This window comes from Ailuropoda melanoleuca, chromosome 4, assembly GCF_002007445.2.
Source record: "Ailuropoda melanoleuca isolate Jingjing chromosome 4, ASM200744v2, whole genome shotgun sequence".
In the NCBI taxonomy this organism is placed as follows: domain Eukaryota; kingdom Metazoa; phylum Chordata; class Mammalia; order Carnivora; family Ursidae; genus Ailuropoda; species Ailuropoda melanoleuca.
In genome coordinates this window covers 121,315,284-121,340,827 of record NC_048221.1, presented here as the reverse complement: position 1 = coordinate 121,340,827, position 25,544 = coordinate 121,315,284, and the positions used below count along the sequence as shown (strand labels likewise).

Here is a 25,544-nt window from a genome sequence, read left to right as displayed (position 1 = left end):
CTCATGCAGCTGAGGAACTGAATTCTTCATTTTATTTAATTTTAATTAATTCACATTTGAAAACTGACAGTTGATTTAGTTGCTGGAAAAATATATTTGAACAACTTGGGTATGTCAATCTAATTTTCAACTATGAATTTTAGGAAACACAGATAAAATATTTCAGTTGAATATGTAGCTTCCGAGTTGAAATGTGCATCAGTATAAAATGCATACTGGATTTAGTGCAGGAAAGAAATATACAATATTTCATCAATAATTTTATATTGATTACATGTTGGATAACATTGGGTATATTGGGTTAAAGAAAATATCTATTTTTACTTTTTGTAATGTATTTTCTAGAAAATCCAAAATCACATTTTTGGCTCCTATTATATTTCTCTTGGACAGCACTGCTCTAAGGGTTAAGTGTCTTGCCCTAGGCCACTGAACGAGTAACTGCTTCAACCACTATTACAATCCAGGTCATCTGACTCGAAATCCATGGCTCTTCCCATTAAACTACAACAAATCACATCTCCCTAGGCTTTGCTGTTATCTTTAAAAACAGTGAGTGAAATATAGATGTGGGATGGTAATAAGGATAATGATGGCTAACATTTAATGGACGCCTAACATGTCCCAGGCACTGAGTTAACACCTTATAAGGTTTACTGCACTTGATTTCACAGCAACCCTGTAAGTAGGTTTATGATCATCATATCCACTTTTTAGATGAGGAAACGGAAGCTCAGAGAGATCAATTAACCTGCCTATCAGCTCAACGTGGTGCAGACGGAGAGGCCCAGAGGCTGGGAGGTCCATGCAGATGACTGAACATTTTTTAGGGCCTTTCCCTGGACTACAGCCCTCATGAAAGCAGCTGGGCTCTGTTTGGGTGACGGAGAAGCAGCTATACCTTCCAGAGTCCTGTTAGATTCATTTCCTTTGGGAAATAACGTCTGCTGATTTTGCTGCTGATTCCAATACCATACAGTAGAAATCTCTTTGATTTCTTTGAAATCAAAGATAGGGACAAATTCAAAGATAGGGACAAATCATACCTTCCCAGTGAAATTTTTTTTTATTCTAAACATTGTGTATGTTCATTAAAGGCAATTTAGAAAAAAAAACTAAGAGAAAACAATTTATTTGAGTCTCACTATTCAAACTTTCTATTTTACTTGTTTTTTTGTTCCTCTATATGCTTATGGTTTTTAAAATTGATAATTCTATTAAATATAATTTTCCCTTGCTCTTCATTTAACATTGTGTCATAAGCATTTTCTAAGCTCTTATGTAGGCTTTGCAAATACATTTATTAATACCTGTAGGATATTCCAATAAGTGGACATCACATTTAAACTATTTCTTTAGTTTAGACAGGTTGTTTCCAATTTTTGCCATTAAAGATAAAGTTGTTCTCTTGCTCCTCGGCATATCACAGTCTTTCTGGAGGGGTAGTCCACCGACGGAATCAAAACTCTTAAAATCGTGCATGTTCTTTGACCCAACAATTGCCTTTCTACTGGTCTGCTTTAAAAAACAGAGTTAACTACCCAGACTTCTTGGCAAAGTTCCTTAGCATTATTTATGTGAGCCAATACTCAGAAATGGTAAATGTCGGACACAGGAGATTTGTTAAGTAATGTATAGTTAGCCATGTGATAAAGTACTTCAGGAAGCCACTAAAAAAAAATCCTGTCTTGTAGAACAGGTGAGGATTATTAACTACCATTAGCAATAATGACCGTGGCTTTCTTTATTTAATATGTGCTTATACATACTTAAGAACCACTGTAACCCTTAACAACCTATGTGCTCGGTACTTTTGTTATCCATGTCCTTTGTACAGAGGACGAAACAAACTGGCAGCTGCATAAGCAACGGAACCAGGACACAAGCCTGGGGCTCTGTCTCCAGGACTTAAGTCCTTAACCTCCGTGCTGTAATGCTGAGGATGTTCACGGTCTATCACTAGATGGAAAATGCAAGGACAAAGCAGCAAGGATAGTGTGAGCCCAACATAGTAAAATACAGTAAGTATATGAGTATGTATATGAAAAAAGAAAATACTTCAGGGTATTCACCAAAAGGTGAAGTGGGTAAGTCCAGGTGGTAGAATATTTTTCTTTGTACTTTTTTGAATTTTCCAAAGCACCTATTACTTTTTTGGTATTTTTTTACTGTAATAAAATACATATAACATAGAATTTACCATTTTAACCATTTTTTACAAGATTTATTTGTTTATTTGAGAGAGCGAGAGAGCACGAGCAGGGGGAGGGGCAAAGGGAGAAGGAGAGAGAGAATCCTAAGCAGACTCCCTGCCAAGCAAAGAGCCAGACGTGGGGCTTCAATCCACGATCTTGAGATCATGACCTGAGTAGAAACCAAGAGTTGGATGTTCAACCGACTGAGCCACCCAGGCGCCCTCCATTAAAAAAAAAAATTTTTTTTAATTTATTTGAGAGAGAGAGAGAGAGANCCACCAGATGCATTTATAAAAGCTTTTGGGAGGTGCAAGAGACCAGAAAGAGCCTCTCTTCCTGGTACAGGTACTGGGAGGACAGGATGTGCCCGGCAAAAAAGGCATAAACCCTGTAGTTTTTCTCAGAGACTTTTCTCAAAGCTTCAAACCTCAGGGGGAGGGGGGGAATGGAAGAATGTATCTTTCCCGAAACAGAGAAAGGCATATTGTTGCTAAAAGAAGAGAAAGAAAAAGCTATGTTACTTCTGCAANGAGAGAGAGAATGAGTGGGGGGAGGGGCAGAGGGAGAGGGAGAAGTAGGCTCCCCATTCCAGGACACCAGAATTACTACTTGAGCCAAAGGCAGATGCTTAACCCACTGAGCCACCCAGGCATCCCTGGGTGCCCCCCATCTTAACCATTTTTAAATGTGCAATTTGGTGGCATTAAGTATACTCACAATGTTGTGCAACTGTCATCACCACCCAACCAAGAACTTTCTCATCGTCTCAAACAGAAGCTCCCGGTTACCCCTTCCCCCAGCCCTTGGTAACTTCTTTTTGTCTCTATGAACTTGACTACACTAGGTACCTCACGTAAGTGGAATCATACATGTGTGCTTTTGTGATTGGCTTATTTCATTGAATATAATGATAAAACANGTACTTGAATTTAGGCTCCTATGCTAATATTATTAGAGATCTCCCATCACTAGGGGAATGTGGTAAACTTTCCCTATCACATGACTCACCACAGATACAAGGCAGAGCTTCACTGCCATGAGGAGGGCTAGAAATGCTGAGAAAGTCCCCCCCTCTGAGATGCAATTATACAGAGCTCACTTATCTATAAGAATATACCCCAAGTGTTAGCCTAGCAAGCAACAATTAACAAGAAGGGATTGTCTACCACTAGGGGAGGGTAAGAGCATGAGGTACAGGCTTAAAGAAATAGCTGAAACCTGAGGAGAGATTGCTAATTCCAAGGAAAATCCACTTTTGGTATATTGAAGATAACCATGGCAACCAAAACCCCTTTGCTAACTGCCTGAAAAGAGATACCTTTTTTCCAAGTGTAATAATACTCACCTCAATACATATTGTTATATGTAAGATGTCTGGCATTTCGTTAAAATTTTTGAGGTTCTCTCTCTTTCTCTCTGTCTCGATAGATAGATAGATAGATAGATAGATAGATAGATAGATAGATATCAAGTAATTTAGAGAACCAGACTGAGATGACACGGGCATTGAATACGGACTTCAAATAACTGTGAATAAAATGTTAAAGAATCTAGGGGAAATGGCTAATAAATGCATGGACATATAAGAAATTTCAGAAAGGAGATGGAAACTAGAAGAAAGTGTTAAAATGAAATGCTACACCCAAAAAAAGTAGTAATAGTGTTGATCTCCTTTGGTAGGCTCATTCTGTAGACTTAACAGAGTTGAAGAAGAAATTAGAGAAAATGAAGATAGGTCAATACAGATTACCAATCTGAAACAAAGAGAAGAAAGGGGTGAGAGGCAGGGAGAACATATCTTCAAGTGGTCAAATAATTTAACATACATGAAATTGGAAATCCAGAAAGAAGACAGAAAAATAAATGTTTAAATTGATAATTGCCAAGGAATTTCAAAATATAATGAAAGAAATCAAGCAATGAATCCAAAAGTTAAGCCAAAGTAAGATAAATATCAAAGGCAGACACACACACACACACACTCACATATATACACGCACATACACATACCAATAAATACAAACACACCAAGGCAAAAAAAAAAAATTCATATAGCTGAAAATCAAGATGAAAGCAAAATCTTGCAGTCAGCCAGTCACAAAAAACACATCAAATACAGAAAAATAAAAATAACAATGACAGTTTTTTCATTAGAAGACCTACAAACCTGAAGACAATGGGGTGATTTTCAAATACTGGGACAAGTTCTGCAAAATTGTAATTTTATATTGAATTTAAATATCTTTCACAAAAGCAAACAATATAAAGACTTTCAGACAAACACAAATTGAAAGAATGAATTGCCTGCCAACACGCANCAGAAAAGGCCCCGAATCTCCAAGGAACTGTTGAAAAGGAAAAACAAAGCTGGGGGCATCACAATGCCGGATTTCGAGCTGTACTACAAAGCTGTGATCACAAAGACAGCATGGTACTGGCACAAAAACAGACACATCGACCAATGGAACAGAATAGAGAACCCAGAAATGGACCCTCGGCTCTTTGGGCAACTAATCTTTGATAAAGCAGGAAAAAACATCCGGTGGAAAAAAGACAGTCTCTTCAATAAATGGTGCTGGGAAAATTGGACAGCTACATGCAAAAGAATGAAACTTGACCACTCTCTCACACCATACACAAAAATAAACTCCAAATGGATGAAAGACCTCAATGTGAGACAGGAATCCATCAAAATTCTAGAGGAGAACATAGGCAACAACTTCTATGACATCGGCCAGAGCAACCTTTTTCACGACACATCGCCAAAGGCAAGAGAAATAAAAGATAAAATGAACTTATGGGACTTTATCAGGATAAAGAGCTTCTGCACAGCCAAGGAAACAGTCAAAAAAACTAAGAGACAGCCCACGGAATGGGAGAATATATTTGCAAAGGACACCACAGATAAAGGACTGGTATCCAAGATCTACAAAGAACTTCTCAAACTCAATACACGAGAAACAAATAAACAAATCATAAAATGGGCAGAAGATATGAACAGACACTTTTCCAATGAAGACATACAAATGGCTAACAGACACATGAAAAAATGTTCAAAATCATTAGCCATCAGGGAAATTCAAATCAAAACCACATTGAGATACCACCTTAAGCCAGTTAGAATGGCAAAAATGGACAAGGCAAGAAACAACAAATGTTGGAGAGAATGTGGAGAAAGGGCAACCCTCCTACACTGTTGGTGGGAATGCAAGTTGGTACAGCCACTTTGGAAAATAGTGTGAAGTTCCCTTAAAAAGTTAAAGATAGAGCTACCCTATGACCCAGCAATTGCACTACTGGGTATTTACCCCAAAGATACAGGTGTAGTGAAGAGAAGGGCCTTATGCACCCCAATGTTAATACCAGCATTGTTCACAACAGCTAAATTGTTGAAGGAGCCAAGATGCCCTTCAACAGACGAATGGATGAAGAAGATGTGGTCCATATATACAATGGAATATTACTCAGCCATCAGAAAGAACGATTACACAACATTTGCTGCAACATGGACGGCACTGGAGGAGATAATGCTAAGTGAAATAAGTCAAGCAGAGAAAGACAATTATCATATGATTTCTCTCATCTATGGAACATAAGAAATAGCAGGGAGGGAGTAGGAGAAGGAAGGGAAGAATGAAGGGGGCGTGAACAGAAGGGGGAATGAACCACGAGAGACTATGGACACTGGGAAACAAACTGAGGGCTTCAGAGGGGAGGGGGGTGGGGGATTGGGATAGGCCAGTGATGGGTATTAAGGAGGGCACATGATGCATGGAAGCACTGGGTGTTATACGCAAATAATGAATCATGGAACACTACATCAAAAACTAAGGATGTACTGTATGGTCACTAACATAATAAAAAATTTTAAAAAAAGAATATGATTTCTTCAAGGTTCATATATGTTGTAGTATGTGGCAGAATTTCATTCCTTGTTAAGACTGAATAGTTTTCTATTGTATGGATAGACCACATTTTGTTTATCCGTTCATCTGTTGATGGACATTTGAGTTGTTTCTACCTTTTGACTATTGTGAATAATGTTGCCATGAATATGGGTGTACAAGTATCTGTTGGAGTCCCTGCTTTTTTTTTTTAAGATTTTATTTATTTATTTGAGAGAGAAAGTGAGAGAGAGAGAGAGCATGAGCAGGGGGAGTGAGAGAGGGAGAAGCAGGCTCCCCGCTGAGCAGGAAGCCTGATGTGGGGCTCCATCGCAGGACTCTGGGATCACGACCCGAGCCAAAGGCAGATGCTTAACCGACTAAGCCACCCAGGTGCCCCTGGAGTCCCTGCTTTCAATTCTTTTGGGGCTATACCTAGAAGTAGAATTGCTGGGTCATATGGGAATTCTATGTTTAACTTCCTGTGGAGCCGCCTAATTGTTTCCCTCAGCAGCCACACCAGTTTACATTCCCACCAGCATGGTACGAGGATTCCAATTTCTCTACATGCTCACCAGTATTTATTCTTTTCTTTTCTTTTTTAAATAATAGCCATCCTAATCGGTATAAAGTGGTATCTCATTGTGGTTTTGATTTGCATTTCCCTAATGACTAGTGATGCTGAGCATCTTATCTTGTGCTTACTGGCCATTTGTAAATCTTCTCTGGAGAAATGTCTATTCAAGTCCTTTGTCCAATTTTTAATTGGGCTGTTTGTTTTCATCTGTTACTTTTTAAATTAGAAAAATAAACCAGAGTGACTTTTATGCAGTATTTAAAAAAACACATATCTGATTGTGTTCTTTCTTGCCTCTCTGCCTTGGGCTGCTTCTGGGATGACACTCACGCCACCAAAGCCCAGGTGGGCTGGGCTCTCTCTGAAGCCTCCTATCACACTCAATGCTGCAGGAGTTCCAACCTTCTTGCAGACACTACACTCTTGCCTATGCTCTACCTTTGCAGAGATCTCCTTCCCTTCTCTTCTCCCTTCGCACGGCCCTTCTTTATCCAGCCAGATTCTCATCACCTTTTAAGACTCATCTCAGGATCATTCCTCAAACAATCTTTCCAAAGCCTCCAGGCTGGGCTATGGTCTTACTCCCGCATTTGCTACATGCTCTGGATGCCTCTGCCATTTACCTCCTAATAATGGAGTTATCTGTGCATGTCTCTCCCATAGGTCATGCTCACTCATTAAGAGTAAGTGTGGGCCCTTGTCATCTGCATACACCAATTCCTAGTACAGAGAGGGAGCTCTATATTTGCTTAATAGGACTGAACTCTTGATTTCTATGAACTGCTTATCAACAAGGCTTTCTACTTTGTTTATTAGTAATGCATAGATGTACCTGTTTCATTGCACTCTCGGCTGCATTGGGAATGATAATATTTGTTGTTTCAATTTGCATTTCTTTAATTACTAGTGAGGTTGAGTCATCTCCCCATATGTTCTTCAATTAGTTATTTCTTCTCTTTTGTGAATTGCCTGCTCATTTCTTTTGTTCAGCCATCTATAGCAGGGTTACTTTTCCTCACTGATTTGTAATAACTCTTTAAAAAACAAGGCTATTAACCCTTTGTCTATTCTATTTGCTAAAAGAAATTGTTCTCATTTGTCTTATGTCTTTTAATTTTGTTTTTAATGTAAAAATATTAGAACAATTTTATGCTATCAAAATCTTTAATATATAAAGTTTACCAATTTGACTATTTATATTGATGAACTTGAATGTTCTCTAGTGGCTTTCCATAGTATCACTTTCAATAATATGTGATAGGAATAATCACTTTATTTAAAGATACCCCAACTGCATTCTGAGTCTTTAGATAGAACTTTTAAGCATAATTATATTCATAGAAATCATTAAGTTAAAAAAAAAAGAAACCTAAGTGAAGTCACTGAATTTATAGTGTAAATGGAGCTTTCTTTGGGGCTTCTTTAGCTATTACAATTAGAGAAAAAAGCCCTAAATTTCAAGTGAGATCTAAATTGCAAAACAATAGTCAGATCTGGAGAAGAAGGCAGTCTGAACAAGCATGCTAATCATCAACCCTCAGAGGCCCTGTCCACAGGTGGGCTTTCGTTTGGCCCACGTCTTGGTCAGCACTGTTTTTTGTTTTTTTATAATAATATTTTTTTATTATATTATGTTAGTCACCATACAGTACATCCCTGGTTTTTGATGTAAAGTTATGATTCATTAGTTGCGTATAACACCCAGTGCACCATGCAATACGTGCCCTCCTTACTACCCATCACCAGTCTATCCCATTCCCCCACCCCCTCCCCTCTGAAGTCTTCAGTTTGTTTCTCATAGTCCATAGTCTCTCATGTTTCATTCCCCCTTCTGATTACCCCCCCTTTCTTTACCCCTTTCTTCCCCTACCGATCCTCCTAGTTCTTATGTTCCATAGATGAGAGAAATCATATGATAATTGTCTTTCTCTGCTTGACTTATTTCACTTAGCATTATCTCGTCCAGTGCCATCCATGTTGCAGCAAATGTCGAGAATTCATTCTTTCTGATAGCTGAGTAATATTCCATTGTACATATGGACCACATCTTCTTAATCCAGTCATCTGTTGAAGGGCATCTTGGCTCCTTCCACAATTTAGCTTTTGAGGACAATGCTGCTATGAACATTGGGGTGCATATGGCCCTTCTCTTCTCTACATCTGTATCTTTGGGGGTAAATACCCAGTAGTGCAATGGCTGGATCATAGGGTAGTTCAATTTTTAACTTTTTAAGGGACCTCCACACTGGCTTTTAAATCAAGATTAGTCAACGTTTAAAAGTCAGGAAACATCAATCACATGAAAATCTGCATATCTGGCTGCTCTGGAAAAAAAAAAAGGAATATCTGGCAACAAGGGACCTGGTTTTTGATGACAATAACTGGCTGGTGTGGAGTATCTGCTAACCCCCAGATGGCCATGTGCTCTCCTTCCCCACAGTTCCCACCATGCCCTAGTGTCCCATCACTGAGGATGAGGGTCAATGGCCATTTATCATCTAGCTCTTGGCTCACTTCCCTCATTTACTTTGTCTGCTAGGCTGCTGTGGGCATTTGTGTTTTGGTTTGGGATATCAAATCAGGCTCCTGGAATCTGCTTGGTAATCTCACCAGCCATAAAGCTAGGAGGATTCAATGTAAATCCAGGGCTTCTGAACTGGGAACTGTCATTCTGCGAGTATTTGACCCACTACTATAAATGGAAATTGCTGCCTGCTTCCCACCCCTACCCGCCATCCCCTTCTCCTCCCTCCCTTGGTTTGGACCTAAAGAATATGATTTATATTAACTTCAATTCAGAAATTCTGTAACTAAAGCACACCTGAAGAATAATGAATTGACCCCCATTGTGACTGTCTGAGGATGCAACTAGCATCTTGTATCTTATACCCTAATGGCCACAGGTAATGATGATAAATATTAGGGGTAGACTCTCAATTTCTTTGGAAAACAAGAATGCTTTGTGTTTCAAAAATTGGGGGGGGGGAACCAAATGTCAGTCAGTTGCCTAGGACTAAAGAAAAAGAAAAGGATAACTGTTATATATTTATAAATACAATTTAGGAAAAAAATGTTTGGTTATGGAAGAAAGAAATGGCTTTTCAGGCTATTAAAGGTGTAAGGTTTTTTTTTGGATGGGGGGGGAACTGCCTTAAGGGCCAGGCTAAAGGATCCTGACGTAGAAGGGGATTGGAGTTCTGAGCAGCTGCATCCTCACTGAATGACAAGATGGTCAAAACTGGCCCCAAAGGGAACTTGGCATCAGAGCTCTGTACCTATGATGGCCCAGCTGGTACCTGGGAGCCTACCTGAGATATGCTGCAGCCCAGACATGGCCCCAGCGCTTGGAGCTCTAATGACCTAGGCCAAATCCTGACTCCACATTACGTGCGGGGCAATCTTACTGTAGAATGAGGTAAAGAGCCTCTCTAAGGCATTTGTAAAATAGGACAGCAATAGGGCCCTCTTATACACTTGTGGTGAAGATTCATTGAGGAAAACCACGTAAAAGCACTTAGCAGATGCTCTGGTATTCAGCAAGGGCTCAATAACTGTTCACTCTCATTATTACTGTCATCACGATCATTACTATTGCAAACAAGACTGTCCTAAGCACTTGTCTTGCTGTCAAAACAACCTTCAGTGATGAAGGAGACAAGAAATGCCACCGGAACAAAAATCTCAAGGTCACAGTCATTATATAGGGGACTGAATGGGGGTGGGCAGGCCTGGGGATTGGAAAGACAATGCTGTAATTTCATAGGTTCTTTAAATACACAAGTTATTATCAAGAAGTCTTAGGTTTTGCAGGTGATTTTAGTGGAGCCTATGAGAGCTATCCAAGTTTCATTTAAACCTGGAAGTGACATTCAGCTTCAGGTTTTCTGATCAATATTCTATCTGCACAGGTTTATACTGATGACATTTCCCAAGTTTCCCAAGGCTTGTTACTAAGCCTCAAGCAGCCTGAGGTAGCCTTCATTTGGAATTTATAATCTTACACGATTTAGCCTATGTTATAAGTTGTAAATATCTCTCATCCAAACAACTTGTAGTAAATTATACTTCCAATTTTGATTTCTCCCTTCTTTGAATACTAACTGGTTAAATCAGAAATATCTTTACAAATGCTTCAGTTTTATCATCTGGATCCCTTTCTGCAATATTTCATACAGCATGTGGTCTATTACAAGTATAGGAATATGTATCATTCAAATGTATAACAATATCACATATACTTTGTTCTCTAAGTACCAGGTAGGTCCTAGACAGTTCACTGAGTGATTGATGGCTGAAAAAAGCAAATGCAACTATTTTTTAATGGAAAAAAGAAAAGAATGAGGGAACTAAGCATAACCCTGAAATTGAGACATATTCTCTAAATTCTGCTTGTAAGTAGCCTAGAGCAGATCATCAAATAGCCTATTTGGAAACACTAAGACATATTGAAAGTGCTTGGTTTTCAGGAACCAAATGGTCATGAGTAATGTAGGTATTTCCTATACAGCCAAGGATGCTGACGCTGTCTTAGGGAACGATTTTTGAAATAGTTCCAACCAGAATGTCAGGGCTCAGAGCTCACTGGTCTCAGATCCTGGGGCACTCGGCAGGTTGACAGGCTGGGCATAGGCAGCAGAGGCAGGCCAGCAACATCCTCCTTCACTTTGACCTTTTACCTCACAGCTGGGCATGAGACAAAACCGATGAAGGGCTTCCAAATGAAAGCATTCTCCCTCATCTGAAATACCCGCTGTTAGGTTACAAGGTAGATTTTAAGCATCTACTATATATGTAGCACTATACTGAGTGGGGTGGGGATATCTCTAAAGGGTTATATACACCTTTCTGGTCATCAGGGAACACAGAGTGTAGTGGAAAGAAAAGCAAAAACAAAACCATAGGCACAGATGTCATAGGTGCCAAGGAGTTGCAAAATAATCCATGCTGGGATTTTAGGTTGTGGATGAAGGATGGACATTTGCATATGTCGTCTGTTGCCTGTCTCCTCCAAGGTGACTCAGAGAGTCTGAATTTGCATGTATGTGCTCTTTCGAAACCCTGGCAGAGGGGTCCTCTAGGCCAACAGTCCACAGTTCCTTTAAAGAGGTAAGAAGCTTGGGGCGCCTGGGTGTCTCAGTCAGTTAAGCATCTGCCTTTGGCTCAGGTCATGATCCCAGGGTCCTGGGATCAAGCCCCACATCAGGCTCCCTGCTCAGTGGGGAGCCTGCTTCTCCCTCTCCTCCCCACTCTGGCTCTCTCTCACTATCTCTGTCTCTCTCTCTCAAATAAATAAATAAAATCTTTAAGGAAAAAAAAAAGATAAAAGGCTATTTCTTCCCTCCTTCCATGCCTGGCCAATGATGTCTACAGTCCTCTGGTTGCTGGAAAAGAGGGATACCAACCAAATGTGATCTGAAAGGTTCTTCCTTCTTTATGGCATCTATAAACACTACATGACTGTCCTTAATCATCTCTTCTTTATTTTCAAACAGGTTTGTCTGTCTATGACATGTATCAGAACATTTCAGATCACTTCCCAAGTCAAAGAACTTTAGACTTGCGAGAAATCTTGCAAGGAGAGTTCTGATTCTGCACTTACATATTCCTTCTCATCTCAGGGTTAGTCCTTGGCTAAATGCTCAGGCTTTGTCTCTCCCAGGAGTCCTTTCTACTCTTAGCTTTGCCTACAGAATGAAGCCCAACCTCTTTAGCCTGGCCCACATCCTCTTCACACCTCCTTGCCCTCAGACCCTTCAGGTCACTCCAGGACCCAGCCCCCAATCCACAGAGCTAGTCACTGTTACTCAAGGTACCTGGTCTCCTCCACACCACCAAGCCTTTGCACGGACCATCCCTCTATGCCTTTCCTCCCCTTCTCTACTTAGAAATCTCCTAATCACCCCTTAGGGCCCCTTCGAAGTTTGCCTCCTCTGGCAGGCAAACTATGTATCAATTTCCTCAAGCAAAACTGGTCTTGTTCTTCTTTCCTATGTCCACAACTTTCTGTATTATATTTTCCAAAACTCAGTGCGTTATTATTATGACTGTGTACCCATGTTTCCAGCTAGTCTGTGTTCTCCCCAAGGGTACAAATCACAATTCATTCACTCAGCATTTCTTCATACATTCATTCATTCATTCATTCACTCATTCTCCCCAGCACTTATCCCAGTCCTGACACATTGTAGATGTGAAACCCAAAAGTTTCTCCTGAATTAAACTGATAGGGAATTTACGTTTAGAAATGTGAACTCATCTACTAATTGCTATAATAGATCAAATTTGAAGATTTCAAGAGGATAGCCTATAATTTTCTGTCCATAAAACTACCATATACATGCACAGGTGGGAAAGCTTTCTAGTACCTGATACACTCTGAAGGATTCAGACAGGTCTACCCAGATCTGAAAGCAAAGAGTTCCTGAACAGCTGGATGGACTTTAGCTTAGCTGCACGAAGAAGTAGAGATAACCCCAAACTGAACTTCAACAGCCTTTCTAAGAACTTGTATTGAAGGGGGGCCCATCTGATGGCCTTGGGATCCTTACTCTGTCGGTTTGAGAGACTCAGAGTTACATCCAAGTCTGTTTGTTAGAGATTCAGAGAGCCAAGGGATGAAATATCTTGAAGTCTTGAATAACTAGGGAGAAATGATGGAGTGCATTAGAGAAGTAGCCCCAAACTCTTGCTAGTAGAAGCTCACTGGCTGAACACTTGTCATCACTGACGAGTAATAGAGATCTCCAGAATTATGACACAATTTTTAATATGTTCAGCTTTCTAATCTTCGTTGTCTCTCCACATTCTTAATATTTGCCATCAACCCTTAATGAGATTCTATATCTTCATTTTGGGGGATATACTTCTGTTAATTTATCACCTTCGGTCCCACGAGATACGTATTTCAGCAAGCCATGGATAAATTATTGTAAAGCATATTTATTTAGCACAATCTAATTATTACAGCGTTCAGTAAAGGCAAAAGAATAAATCATAAATGAAGAGTAATGAGGGTGGAGCTGCTATGCATGTGTTTCTGGTGAGTGTATCAATGTGTGTATGGAAATGCAGGTGTGTGTGTGTGTGTGTGTGTGTGTGTGTGTGTGTGTGTGTGTGAGCCTGCAAAACACATTCTGCTGACCTAGCTTGGGACTCAAATAGGATGTCTGGGCAGACATACTTCTGATCTGGACTGTCCACAGTCCAGATCTGGACTGCCCCACACCCCACGTAGCTATTGAGCTTTTACAATGTGGCTAGTCCAAACTGAAATGTGTTATAAATGTAAAACACACACCAGATTTTGAAGACTATGTTTTTTTAAAAAGCGTAAAATATCTCAGTATTTGGACAGCAGTTTTGAAGGGTCTTAAGATGTTAAACATAGAGTTAACATATACCTTGCAATTCCATTCTTAGATACTATCTAAGAGAAATGGAAACATGTCTACACAGAGATTTGGACATGAGTGTTCATCATAGTTTTATCCATACATAGTAGCCATGACTAGAAACAAGTCAAATGTCTATGAACTGGTGAATGGATAAATAAAATGTGGCATATCCTTACAATGGAATATCACTCAGCAATAGAAAGGAACTAAGTCGTGATGCATGCTACAACATGAATGAAACATTACATTCAGTGAAAGAAGGCAAGCATAGAGGTAGAGATACGATTACTTTAGAGCTATAGAGGCAGGACATAGATTAGTGGTTGCTCGGGGCTGTGGAAAAGAACCAAGAGTGACTGCAAATGGGTTGAGTGCTTCTTTTTGGGGGTGATGGAGCTGCTTTATTTTTTTAAAGTAAACTCTACCCCCAGCGTGGGGCTTGAACTCACAACCCCAAGACCAAGAGTCGCATGCTCTACCCATTGGGCCAGCCAGGTGTCCTGTGATGGTACTGTTTTAAAATCAGATTGTGAGGGATGGTTGCACAGCTCAGTAAAGTTACTGAAAATCATTGAATCTTACACCTGCAATGAGGAAATTTTATAATACGTAAATTATACTCAATACGTCATTAATATGTAATACTTCCAATGTAATTTTTAATGTAATAATGTTTACATTGTTTACATGTTAAAATTATAATATTTTGGATATATTGGGTTAAATAAAATGCATTAAGATTAATTTCACCTGTTTATTATTACTTTGTAATGTGGCTACTAAAAATTTCAAATTACTCATGTTGCTTGCAATATATTTTTGTTGGACAGCACAACTTATCATGGCCCCATGATGCCAACTAAGCACTTCCACTTAATTCCGGAGAACATCCTTCCCCTCTTCCTGGCTCACAACCAGCCCCATATGAGAGCAGAGGGCTTGCACCCCTCAAAAGACTCTAAAATAGGGGGAAATGGCCCGGATTGCAGCTGTATTGGTGACTGACTGACTATACGGCAGTACCCCACTGATTGGAAGAAGGCTGGGGGCTGGGTGCGGGAAAAGGGGTGATCCTCGCCAACTGAGGCACAGGCATGAGGGGAAAGCTGCCTCGTTGTCAGGACAGCACCTGTCACGTCTGAAATGGATTATGTTCATCGTACATCCACATACTCACATACGCTCTGTATCTCTCAGTGTCAGTGCTACCTGCTAAAACATCTTAAGAATACAAGCTACTAAAACCATCTAGGGGGATCTAAGCTTAAGTGCTATGAATTTATTAAGACAAAACTAAATTTTATTTTAAAAAAATAGTATCACACAGCCTGTTGAAAGGGTAGGTGTTAATGGCCTAGGGTGGGGGTGGGAGAAAGCAGGGCTATCATGTTCTCTCCTTGTCTGGGCCAGTGGTTCGTAGTTCAGATTTCCCATTAAAAATTAACTGGGGGATTAAAAAAATATGTGGATGCCTGGGCCCTAGACATTTTGATTTAACTAGTCTGAGGTGGAGTCTTGGTCATGATATTTTGAAAGGTTTTCAAAGTACTCTAATATAGGCCAGCCTGAAAGTCACTAATTCAGGGCCTTCTTCAGCAAGCATTTAATAATAGTTTTGGGTTAACAGAAAGAGGAGGTAGAAGGAATGGACAAGGAGGAGCCACAGACACCCACAAGCCCCTCAAACTTCCCAATCCCCCATCCAGCCAGGCAGGAATCGCCCTCGGCTCTCTCTGGCAGTTGTCCAGCATCTGCTGGAGAACCTCAAGGAGGATGCTGCCTACAGCTTATGAGACGGCTCCTTCTGTGCTGGCCAAGCTTTGTGAGCTGTGTCTTTCCTAGTCCAAGCTCAAATCTGCTGCTAGCGCCCACTTGCAGTCTTATCCTGCCGCCTGGACAAGACTGATGAAGGCTACCCTCTCCCTACACAACGGCCTTTCCACTATTTGAAAACAATTATCAGGACCTCTGGGCTCTCTCTTCTCTATACTATACAGCCCCCGTTCCTTGATCTGTTCCCAGCATGGCCCCCCTCTCCACGCCGGTAACCATCTCTCAGCACGAGTTTGTCAATTTCCCCTTTAAAATGTGGACACTCTGGATGCTCATGCTCCAGATGGTGTCTGCCCAGGGCTGAGTACAGCAGGACAATTACATTCCTCGATAAGGCCATTACACTCCTGGTAATGCTACCACCACACCACACTGGCCGAACAGCAGAACAATTGGAAAGAGGAAAGAGAAGAAGGGGGAAAAAAGGGAAAGTGAGATTCCTAAAATTTTCCATCTGTAAAATTTTAACATGTGAGTGTGGCATGTCACAAAACACTCATCTGAGTGAGTGTCAACCCAGTTCATGAGAACAGAGGGATTACAGGCAGAGGAACGGATTCCCATTGTTTCAACCTATTTCTCAGCTATTAATCTTCCATTGAGCACTCCAGCAACTAAAGTTTGGCAACATGGGCAAAGTGACTATACTCAGCAAAGAGCTTAGCAGATCTGTAAGGGCTGGGTCCATCCTGGGTAGGGTGTATTTTGTTTGGGAAAATTACTTATTTCCCAAAGGTAAGCCTAGATCAAATGCAAATCGTATCTCCTACCCAGAGAGGCCACTGAAATCCCATGCAGTGAATCGAAGCTGGATCTCACATGGCTTTGCTCACAAAAACATGGCCTCCCTAAAAGCAGTGTCCACACTTGACTCCTTGGTGCTGTCACAGGGCCCCAGAACATGGTAGAAGGTATCTGCTACTTAGCTAGCTTAATTACCCATACCTGTCTCCAAAGACAATTCATTTCAAAATCAATTTATGCATATCAAACGCTCACTCTGTGCTACGCACCCAAGTAGGGTGCCTTCACATATGGCTTATTATATAAACACTTTTAATTGTTTGCAGTGGTGTAACTTGGACAGCAAAGTAGAAGAGAGACACAGAATGCTATTCAGAAAAGATCACTGAACTCCAGGGAGAAGGGGGGGTTGATGTTGGAGTTGATTGAAGACCCAGGGAAGTACCATAAGAACTCAGGAATATCTAGTCTTTCCACCTGATCTTGAGACTATTCATAGAGTAGGACCATTTCTCACACTTCACGCATCCCCTTCCATAATGACATGAAATCAGCAAAATTCTACAGACGGACATGGCAGAGGCTGCAAGGGATACCAGGAGGAGGGAGGGCTACTGATGATTTTGTCACACACAAGCCAACAGCCTCTTTCCAATGTGAGGGGCTGCCTTGCCCACCCACTGGTGTAACACACCCTCCCAGGGGAAAATCCTTTTGAACCCTGGGAATGGACCATTCCAACCTGAACGCTGAAAGGCCAATCTCAAGGTGGGGGGGGGCGGGGGGACAGACACTTCCTCTTATCTATATTATCTACTTAACTATCAAAATCAAAACAAAGTCAAATCAACAGAGGAACAGGCACCGTCAAATGGGTGTTTCAACAAAAATGAGTGAACATAGAACACCTTACCCTGTGCCTGGAACAAAGGATTTCCACTGCCACCTTCCATCCCTAGTCATGGGGGACAGACTGCTGCTTCCTAGCTCTATGAAGACCATGTGGCAAAGTGCCCATCTCCTCCAAGATCTCCTGTCACTACTGTGGTCATCCCGAGGGGGCGCCTGACAAGGGGCTAGTCAGCCTATCTCTCCATCCACTTCTTTTCTTTCTGCATTTCCCACCTAACAAGTAAACAAAAATAATAAAAAGCACCCATATTTCCAGAATCATGGAAATGGCAGAGCTCAGTGGATCCACCGAGATGATCATGAATGAGGAATCAGAGGCCCCAGAAGGAGGCCCTTGGAAGAAGACATCTAAGCTCCACTGAGTCAGAGACAGGTAAAGGTGGAGCCATTCTTGGGTTGGTTGCTGCGCCATAGTTTTTGGTGAATTTGTGCTGCAATAACTTGATTTTTCCCTGGTTTCTCCAGGGTTTGATCTGAGAGGACCCCTGCGTCTTTCTTGCTTTATTACAGAGAGACCAGAGGAGGGAGTTCTGTCTGCTGAGGGCAGTGATTGAAAACTTTTACTCTGGTTTACTTTCTTTTAAGGCTCTGACTATGGTATTTTTGCAAAGCAGCCTCTGAGTTCTTCCCAGGAAAATACAGATTAGATGCTGTGCCCATGATGCATGTGGCAAGGTGGCTTTAGAAAAAGACATAATGGCACAACGATCAATGCAATGAAACAAACCCCACAGCAAATTTCCCAGCAACCGTACTCAGGAGGGGGAGTGCTATGGTGGGCCAGCTAATAGCAGGGAGGGACCATGCTGGGCCCAGCACAGCCTTGACCTTCTTCCTACTGTAAGCTAAACCAGGGCTTTCCAAGCTGATCTGCCACGAGAATCACCTGGTAGCTTAAAACAAAACAAAACAAAAAAACATTGGTATCTCTGTCCTACCCCCGAAATCATGACTGACTGGTCTGGGTGGAACCTGGGCTTTGAGAATTTTTAAAATTTTCCAGGCGATTCAAATGTGCAGATACATTTGGAAACCCCTGGGATGAGTTGTTGGAAAGCATTGTTTCGAGAAGAGATCCAGGAACTGCAGTTTGATAGATCAGTTCCAAACTCTGACCCAGACATCTGACTGAAGGGGTCCAGGGGCACCTCAGCTACACGCTTATGGGAATTTAGGGCAGCCCAGGCTAGGCAACCAGTTCTATTCTCATAGGTATGAGCAGCCTTTCTATAAGACTGCTCTGCCTGAACAATGGACATGTGATGAGCAAGCCCTCAAAGGCACTTAGCTTTCCTTAGGAAGGAGGCTTTATCTGTCTTGGGGCCTACCATTCACAGATCTTTCCAGAAGCAGGGTAACTAACCTCTCACTGGAACCCCAAACCTATAGGCTGCATATACCCAGGGACATTCACCAGAATATCTTCTGGGGTTAACAGTCCAGCCTGATGACTTGAGGCTGTTTTCAGAAAATGACAATAACCACAGTCCCATTTACTGATCACCTAGGAGGAGAAGAAGGGGTGGCTGCAAGCACAATTCGAGCTGACGACGTGAACTGTGCCCTCTGGGGGCACGTGCTCCTGTGGTCCCGCATGGCACGATGATCTAATACATTCTCATTTAATCCTTACATAAATCTCTAGGAGAGATTACAACACCTATTTTTGCAGATGGCAAAACTGAAGCAAAAAGTTTCAGGTCTAAGGACAAGAAGAACCTAAATGGTGGAATCAAGATTTAAAGCAAGGTCTTACTAGCATGTAGCCTCCTTATGGTGAGCAGGAAGGACGCCGAGGTGCAGGAAGATAGGTAGTGAGGTAGGCAGATGGAAGTGGACACAGAGAGAGAGATACCCCAAGACCCTGTTTAGCTGCTTAGCAAGCCTAAGGGAAGCTTAGAGTTAGTCAGGGGAGGGCAGCAAGAGCAAAAGGAAGCAAAGGAAAATAATGGAGTGTTGAAACCAGGCATTAAGCAAGAGCATGATGGACAAATAATATCTGATAGCTACGGAACAAACAACAAGAGAGCCGAAACAAGTGAGAGAGCCTGAGGAATCTACTTCTCGGTGAGAATATTCAGTGAAGAATCCCCAAAGGCAGTGGCCCCACTCCTGTAATCACCAGCAGCCACCTTTCCCAGCGCTTGGCTTCTCACATGGAAAAGCGGCGTGGCAAGACAAAGGCAGCCAGCCTCACCTGGCCCAGCCACTGTCCCATGGCGGTGACCTCCCAACACTTTGCACAACCTGCAGATTGTTATTCTGAACATAACCTCTGTTCTCCTCCTAAAAGGTTTTTATTCCCTTTCGCATATGAACTTAATACTGGGTGAGACTGAATTAGAGCAGCTAAAAAAAAAAAGATAAGAAAAAAAAGAAAGGAAGGAAGGAAAAAGAAGAGAAAAGAAAGAGAAAAATCTATGGCAGGGATGGGGACCGCTATTACACGAAGTTCAAAACTTCAGGCATCAATACCCCACCAGCTTTTACTGCCTGGAGAGCCTCCCCCAGTGTGGCTGGTTAGAGAGGGTGTGCTGGGGCTGCCTTTCTGGCGAGTGGAACCTGGCGTCTCTTGCTTGAGCTCGAAGCTTGCAGGGAGGAAAGGTAGGCCAGGAAAACAGGTGGAGGCCGGAGCCAGAGCCACTCAGCCTGGATCGCTTTACGATCAATGTAACCCAGCCTGTTGATGGCGGCCACTCACCACGGCTGAATCTTAATCAGTCCACGTGATTTGTGGTCACATCACACTCGGTCCGGACATCTTGGGTTTATACAGAACTCACTAGAGCATCAAGGAAGCACTGCTAGCTTGCCACATTGTATTTAAGAAACCAGTAGTGGTAGCAAAATCACCTTGCTGTATATCCCAATAAAAGAAATTAGATGCTCTGGGTGTCCTGACGGGTCTGCATGGAACTTTGATGATATTTAGGGGCAGGGTATGCCCAAAACCCTCACATGTTGTTAGGAAGTTAAGTCTCGCAAGAAACTAAGGCGAGAATGTGGAAAACCAGCTGTCACATACATTGCTGATAGGAATGTAAATTAATTGAAGATTTCTTGTGGAACATTTGGTAAGAACCTTAAAAACCCTACCCTCATCAACTCAAAACTCAAAATCTGTTTAACAGAAATGATATGGAGGAGAGTAAAAATTTAGTTTCCAGAGTATTCTACGAAATATTGATTATAACAGCAAAACAAAAAAGAAATAGCCTAGAAAAGAGAATGGTTAAGTGAAATAATTCATGCACACAATGGGAATAGGAGATAAGACTGGAGGAGAACAATCAGTAATAACCTCGAAGATGACCATGATATATATCTAGGTAATAAAAAAGTCACAAAACAGAATTGCCCTATGATATATGAACTTTGTATGTAAATATATGCATAGAAAGAAAAGAGACGAGGACATGCACCAAAATGCTAAACGTGATCACCTTGAAGTCATCAAGTGATGAGTAACTTTTCTGCATTTTTATGCTGATCTTTTTTTTCTCAAATTTTCACAATGAACATGTTAATCGAAATAAATTATAAAAATGACACTTTTTTTTAAGATACGAGGAACTCTCCGTGGTGCTTTATGTAAATGAAGAAGTCAGAGTGCAAGAGGGACCTTTGAGAAAATCCAGCGGCCACGACCAAAGGCAACAGAAACTACCCAGCACCACCTGCTTGTCTGACTGCCTTGTGTCCCCCCAGCAGTAAGGACTCACTAGATCTGCCGTACAGCCTTGGTGACAGGTGGGTGATCTGTGCTTACTGATACAGCATTGATATAGGATCACGGGACCAGGGCGCAGAAACCCTGGCCTTGCTGAGAGCCAACAAATGGGACCCGCTGACGTTTTCCATCTCTGAACAGTGGCTCATAAACGGACAGGGGTCAAGCCCATGTTCCTCCACCTGCCCCGCCCCTGTCCTGTGCCTGGCACCTCGTAGGCACTCGAGTACCTTCTGACTCGAGCAAGCTTGGATCTGCTCTCTGTTTCTAGTAGGAGGGACATTTCAAAGACTCTTAGCCAAAAGAGACGTCTTCAGACAGACGTTTTTCGATCACACAACATCATCAACTGACTGCTACGCTGGAAATCAAGTTCTGAAAACTTTGCACGCCTCTTCCTTGCGAAGTACCACTGCACAGACTCCCTGAAACAAGACACTCGCTGCGCCCCTAGGCAAGTCTCACCAGGTTTCTAGTTTCCCAGCAAAGTGGAAAAGATGAAGCAATTATCTGGGGAGTTCAGGTAAAATGTCAGCTTTCTTCTGAATCTCCTTTCTAGTCTAAATCTCATTCTATTTCCAGGAAAGCATTTTCCTGATTCATTCTGCTACATTTTCTCAATTCCTAGTTTAGTTTCCGAGAGAAGGCTTAGCCTATTAGTGTTAAATACTAGGCGCAGAAATGTGTGCCCCTCGTGCCATCTCTTGGAGGAATATTTTACCATGAAAAATGGGCTTTAATAACAGAATGTTGAGAAAGATGACACAGAGATGATTTACCCACGTATATATTGTGACATATTAAATTGCCGACAGTTTGGGTGAGATTCTGAGTCTTAAATGAAACATCTAATATCTGCACCAGCACACAGCCAAAGAAACTGCAGAAAAACAAAAACATGAAAACATTCATATGTCACCGGGAGCAGCCTGGCCAGAGCCAGTCCCGTGCCCCTCCCCCCTCCTCCAAAATGGTTCTGCCGTGGGTTCATGCCTAGCTGCGGAGCACTGAACTGAAAAAGTGGTTAATTAATGAAAAACTTAAAATTCAGCAATGAAATTACCTTTCCCAGTGACTGACAAACGCAGTATAAATAATTCAGTCTTTCCCACAGTTGATTGAACAGAGTGACTTTCCTCTTTTGTCAACAGCATAGAGACATTTTTTTTCCCCTGCTGCCACATTTTGTAGCAGTGACAAGGGTTACTGCCCGAGTTTAGCCAGGGAAATGAGAAGGGGCAGAGAAAATCAAATTGAGAACTGGTTTCGGTCAGTAATTCTGAGTGTGCAATGTGCTTTTCAGGCCCGCGGTAGCTGAGAGCTTAGGGCAGGCCTAAGCTCCCAGTGGTTCCTGGGCACGGCATAGCCACGAGAACCTGGGTGCTAAATGGTCTCCCTAACCCCCCCACCCCACCCTGCTCTACTAGTTCACTGAAGAAACAGAAGACGCGGGCTGGGCCCCTGGTCGGCAGAGATGGTAAAGGGAGGGCAGAGAACTAACTTGAATTGGAGGGAAGTCTTTCCTCCCCTCTGAGTCCTAAAAGTGGTGTGTGTCACCAGTGTTTTTCAGCAGGTCTGGGTGGGAAGAGGCACTGGTGGGGCCGTGGGCAGGGACATCTCATCCACCTGGCTCTTGCGTGCAGTCTGCAGGAGGGACTGACGGGGAACTTTCCAGCTATGCAGGGTCTCTCCACTTCTGGCTGTTTTGGGGGGTGGAGAGGATGAGTCTTTCTAGAGAGACTGTAGCCTGGGCCTTTGGCAGTACCCCCCTCTTTCCACCCAAGGAAGGAGGCCAGAGGCTGAGTGCTCAGAGAACTTCTGACTACAACGACGCCTGTTAAGCCCTTTGGACACTGGGTGTTGATTTGCCCATGTGTGTGGCTTAAACTACTTGAATTTCGTCCAGTGGGTGAGGCTCCTCAACCAGGCTCAATGAATTCCTCATGTTTCCTCTTGATCTTCGAGCCTGAGCCTGGAAATCAAATAGCTCAGCTTTGCAACCGCAGGAGTGGCAGTAAAGTCATCGCCACCTACTGAGCCCTTCCCCCTGCCATTCCAGGTCCTCACCTGGAGTGACAAAGTGACGAAGCCACTTAATCTCGGGTCTATCACTAAATAACTGCATTACTTGGGGAAATCACTTAGACTCACTACGGAGTTTCAGTTTCCCTGTCTGTAAAATGGGACGGATACTAAAATATGCTTTGTAGAGACTAAGGATATTAACAGATGGGAAAGTACTTAACACAGGATGTCACTCATGCTCAAGAAATGTGACTTCCTTCCCTTTCTCTTTTCTTTCCCCAAATGAGGTCTCCTTTTACAGATGAGGACATGGAAGCAAGGAAAAACTAACAGAGTTCCTTGGCCATTGCTTGTTTAATCCAGGAGATACAAAAGGGCTCCCGGGGGCAACACAGAAACCTTCCTCTGCCCCAGGGCCCGTGCTAAGGACTTAAGGAGTACCCTAGTAGGATAAAAAATGATCTTGGCTCTGAAGGAGCCTCCTACTTAATTGGGGAGTAGCCTACCACTGCTGAAACAATTAGCAGATCTCCTCGACAAGAGCCTCTGGGTAGAGAGTTTATCCTTCATCCCTAAGGGAGTCTATTTAGGATTATTTATTTCTCATCAGACTCCCTAGGGCATGCTAAGAGCTGCACAATTAAACTCCTTATATCAAGGAAACAACTAGTAAAACCTGGGATTCTAACAGATTTCTGAAAAGAAAGAGAAGATAAACGACGAAGATCGATTCTCAAGCTATTGCGGAAAGCCTAGGCCGGGAAGGTGATATTTAAAGAAAAGAGTTGATGCTTGTACGTGTGGTCATCTACGCAGGTCACAGTGGCTTAGCTCTTTGCTGAGGGGGCCTGGTGAGTTTGTTCAGACTGCCAGTACTCAAGGATGTGAAAATTCTGGGAGTGTTGTGTGCCAAGAGGGATACATGTGAACAGAAAGTATCTGTGTTTGGGCAAGGGCTCTGGGCTGAAACGGCCCAAAGGGTCACTCAGTCCCGACCACAGGGTCTCCCAGGGGACGGAAATGGTCTCAAGGGAGCAGGCTCTGAGGCTGGGTCCTTGCAGAAAGTGCTTTGTCAGAAGCTGGTCAACTCCAGCTCCAGAGCAAGGATCCTCAGAGCTTCTGACAAGCAGAGTTTATGTCTTTTGGACTTTTCACTCTCTCGACAGGAAAGCTGGCTTCTTGGGAGTGACTTTGATGAGAACCAAGTTCGCTGGCACTGGGCATCCTTGCGCAGAGAGCAGATGGCAAACATCTTATCCAATGCAGGTTCCTCAACAAAGAAAGACTTGTATTTACCTGTTTCTGACAGAGGATTATACTACTTTCTCTCATCAGCTTTTTAAACTTGAAGAAGGAAACATAACATCTTTTCAAATGATAGAACAAAATAAGGAATCCTCTGTCTGTATAATGGATAACTATGGAGCAGAGAACAAAATAAGGAATCCTCTGTCTGTATAATGGATAACTATGGAGCAGAGACTCAGGGAGAGGGGAAGGGGAAAAACAGAGAGGAAAGAGTCAGTTGGAGGAGAGAAAAACAGAAAAGCAGAACACGGATGTTTGGTGGGTGCAGTGGGATGGGGGAGGCAGCATCACATGCTTCCTCCTCCCCCCTCAGGGTGAAGGATGAAAAGGCATACTCTGCCGAGGGACTGAGGGGGTCCTAATGGTGCCACACAGATCCCCACATTCAGGGGCACCCAGAGCCCCACAGAGCTCAGCCAAGCACCGAGGTGGTTTATAAACCAGAACGCCAGCAAACGCAGAGAAACTCCAGCTCAAGAATGAGCTGGCCCTTACCAGAATGAGGGAGAAAAGGTTAAGAGAGAAGATCTCATCCTCACTTTCACTGGAGACAACTCTGAAATTTTTATCCCACAACATGGTTAGAGTCCCTTCCCATTTTAAAGAAAAACAGGCCCGTGTTCAAAGGATCATTTCCAAATTGTGGTACTTTGTTTAGAATATCTTAGCTGGTGTCACTTACAGCCATTTGGGGTTTGTTAAGCCCTGAGTATAGATGTGGATTTTTCTTGGAAACTACTTTGTGAGGCAGATTTGATGAGAGGTCTTGAGCTCTTGATGGAGAGTTCAAGATTTTATAAAAATTTTTTTTAATGATTTTTTATTATGTTATGTTAGTCACCATACAGTACATCCCCGGTTTCCGATGTAAAGTGATGATTCATTAGTTGCGTATAACACCCAGTGCACCATGCAATACGTGCCCTCCTTACTACCCATCAC

General features: G+C 42.3%; 1 protein-coding gene across 1 annotated transcript in view; it reads right to left on the bottom strand.

Annotated features, from left to right (window-relative positions):
* Nucleotides 1-25,544, bottom strand: part of ALK (ALK receptor tyrosine kinase) — a 678,810-nt gene that overhangs the window by 319,881 nt on the left and 333,385 nt on the right. The window lies entirely within an intron of this gene.